General features: G+C 35.2%; 1 non-coding gene across 1 annotated transcript; it reads right to left on the bottom strand.

The window, feature by feature from the left end:
• Positions 1-904: 904 nt before the first annotated feature.
• On the bottom strand, positions 905-1096 carry LOC128249557 (U2 spliceosomal RNA). The gene has a single exon (XR_008265670.2). It is a non-coding gene; the product is annotated as a U2 spliceosomal RNA (small nuclear RNA).
• Between the last annotated feature and the right edge of the window lie 2424 nt (positions 1097-3520).

The raw sequence follows: 3520 nt of genomic DNA, 5'->3' as shown, positions 1-3520 counted from the left end.
TAGTGTGATATAGTCGGTGTTATGGGAAAGAATACGCATGTGCTTGCATATGTGCGTTTGGCGTGTGTGTGTGTGTGTGGGGGGGGGTCACATGTGTGCGCGTGTCCATGTGTGTGAGTGTGTGTGTTCTTTTGTGTCTGTACATGAGTGTATTCGCCTGTGTGTGAACACAGACATATGTATCCCTCTCAAACATGCTTTCTCATGTATCAATACTTGAGTTGGTAGAGTGAGATCTTGCCTGCTTTGCTTTTACTAATGGAAATTTAAAATTAAGTGAAAATTTTCAAATTTGGTATATAAGTGCATTTTTTCAGAATGACTCGGATCTTATTCACTTTGAAAAAATTCAACCAATTTTAAAATTTCAAAAACTGAGACAGCATCAAAAAACACTCATTGGCTTTTCTCCTTGATAAAAGAACGTAAAGAAAATGCTCCAGTTGGTGTTCTTTTATTCTTTTACTTTTTTCAGTAATACTGGAGTACCGCCTTAAATGGTTTTAGCCGAAGAAATCGACCCTCGGACTTATTCTTTGTAAGCCTGGTACTTATTCTATCGTCTCTTTGTTGAACTGCTGGGAACGTAAGCGACCAATATCGGTTGTCAAGTGACGGGGGGGGGGAGACAAACACAGACAGAAAGATACACACAGATAAACACATACATACACACATACATGCTTACATATGTATACACATACACACTAACACACACACACACACACACATATATACGATGGGCTTCATTCAATTTCTGTCTGCCAAATACACTCACGTGGCTTTGGTCGGCCCGAGGCTATACTAGAAGGTACTCGAGGTGTCACGTGGTGAGATTGAACTCGGAACCATGTGGTTGCGAAGCAAGCTTCTTACTATACAACCATGACTGCACCTGTTCTTTTGAAGATGGGCTGAATTCTGGAAGTACTATAATACCGGACCAACCCGTGGCAAAGGTGGAGCGTGTCCCTGACTATGCCTCCTTCTAAAAATCAGTTTAATATTGATGGTCCCAAGTAGGAACCGTATCAGTTATTAAGCTGACAAGAGCAGATACTACACTTTGATCTCAGCTAAAAGGCCGAGGATGTATGCATTTTAAAATCAAAAATAAATAAATAAATAAAAACTAACTGTGCGTTATACTGTCGTATTAGTTTATTTGATGTGGGCAATTAATTCACTTTTTCAATTGAAAATTCAGAAACGAATGTTCAGAATATAGGTACGTAGTAACGATAGTAGTTTTAAGCAGACAAAAGTTTGGCATGTTACAACGGAAATAGGCACCAATATGTCTATGGCTTACGATTGGCCAAAATCATCCAAAATTTGTAAACTTGAAATTCTATTAACATTCTATTTATTACGGAGATGTACTTGCATAGCAAGTGACCTGATCTGAAATCGTGTGCTGGAATGAAAACAATTGCGGCGTGGAAGGTGTTTATGAGCCATTTAAAATAACAAACAAAACCCGTTAGATTGCTGCAGCACGGAATTTTGTCAGTGTACAGGTCGCGGTCTCAAAGCGACGAAAATATTTTGACAAATTAAATTTAAATGTTGAAGTGAATCTGACGGTTTTTGTGTGTTATTTTAAATGGCTTATAAACACCTTCCACGCTGCAACTGTATTCTATTTATTGATCTATGAGAAATACGAATTTCTTCTTCGATAATTAGCATACAAAACTACATCAATATACCAAATTTGAAAACTGAAACCCAAACAAAAATAATCCGTAGTGTCTGCTGTGGAGGCAGCGGCAATTTGGTTCGCATGTGTATATCCTATTTAATAGAGGCAACGATTCGCTTTGAGAACGGATGCAAATGTTAACTGTCAATACGTACACATGTTCCAAAATGTACTCTTTCAAGATCTACATAATAGACATACATTTGGATTTTAGAAATATTGGAATAATGATAACAACAATAAGATATGAACTCAACGCCAGCTGAAGCTTGGTAATAAATCAGTAGAATTTGTAAAGAATGCTCCTCAGGCATCTTCAAATTCAGTCTCTAATATAAAAAGAATTGTTAGAATAGGATACACATAAATTTTATGTTGTATGTGAGGAATTTACAAATTATGAATTTATGCATATATTGTTCGCAAAATATATCAAGTCCATAGATAATTCGAACAAAACATATATTTGTGGAGTTCTCTGATACACTGTAATAGTGACAATTTGAAAACAGAATGAGTATTTGCTGAAGAGTATTTCATTACCTAAAAGAGTATAAGAGCAATTGAATCTCTAAAAGACAATGAGTTGCTTTTTCTTCCCCAATACTTTAACTTGCGCCTTAGTGACAGAAATTAAACAGTTGGGATTTCAAGTTCGCATTGATGCTTGTTTTATGAAATGAAGACAAAAATATAATCGGAACGATAAGTATCACATATTAGCAAAAATATACCGTTAAGCGAATTATATTTTGCAATGAGTAAAAGCTGACATTTAATATTCAGAAGTACGGAGAATTTTAAATTTTTGATATAAACGTATAAAATGCATATCTACTAAAAGAAGAAAAGAAGTTGATCAAAGATATCACGAGTCACGTATGCTTTTTTGCGTGTTAAATTTCTATTTTTTTTTGAGTCTGAATACCATGTCAACAATAAATCTTAACTATATGCTAAAGTCCAAAGCAATTAGATTTTCAATGCATTGTTCGGTATACTATCATCACTAACTAAAAAATGATTAATATAACCGATCATCATCAATATTCGATCAATATCAATATATGTAGTGTACATTGATGCACACTCACGCATTTAATTTATACATGCTATATCTATGTATATAGGCGTAGCTGTGTGGTAAGAAGCTTGCTTTCCGACCACATGGTTCTGAGTTCACCACATGGCGCCTTGGGCAAGGGTCTTCTACTTACCGTCGGGCTGACCAAAGCATTATGAATGAATTTGGTAGACGGAAAATAAAAGAAGACCAACACACACATATATATTTATACATATGTATGTATGTATGTATGTATATTTGTGTGTGTGTCTGGCTGTTTGTCTTCCTGCCAACAAACGATAACCGATAGTGGTGCGTTTACGTCCCCGAAACTTAATGGTTCAGCAAAAGAGACAGATAGAATAAGTATTAGGCTTACAAAGAATAAGTCCTGAGTCGATATCTTCGACTAAAGGCAGTGCTCCAGCATGGCCGAAGTCAAATATGTGAAACAAGTAAAAAAATAAAAGAATGTATATATGTATGTGTGTGTATGTGTGTGTGTATGTGTGTGTGTGTGTGTGTGAGTATATATATATATATGTGTGTGTATGTATATATTATATTTAGATTTATTGAAGAATTTAATATTATTAATATATCCCGCCTCCCGCAGGGCGTCATTATAATAAGGTGCCTGTTTTTTGAAAATCTCAAAATTAGAAGAAAGCAACTATAATCTTTTACCTATATTATCTGTCAACGATTTCTTAATCGTGGGTTGATGATTGTCACACAGAAAATATCTG

Source organism: Octopus bimaculoides, chromosome 15, assembly GCF_046866305.1.
Source record: "Octopus bimaculoides isolate indiv1 chromosome 15, ASM4686630v1, whole genome shotgun sequence".
Classification (NCBI taxonomy): Eukaryota; Metazoa; Mollusca; class Cephalopoda; order Octopoda; family Octopodidae; genus Octopus; species Octopus bimaculoides.
The sequence above is the reverse complement of the archived record's forward strand: the minus strand, read 5'-3'. Positions and strand labels throughout refer to the sequence as shown.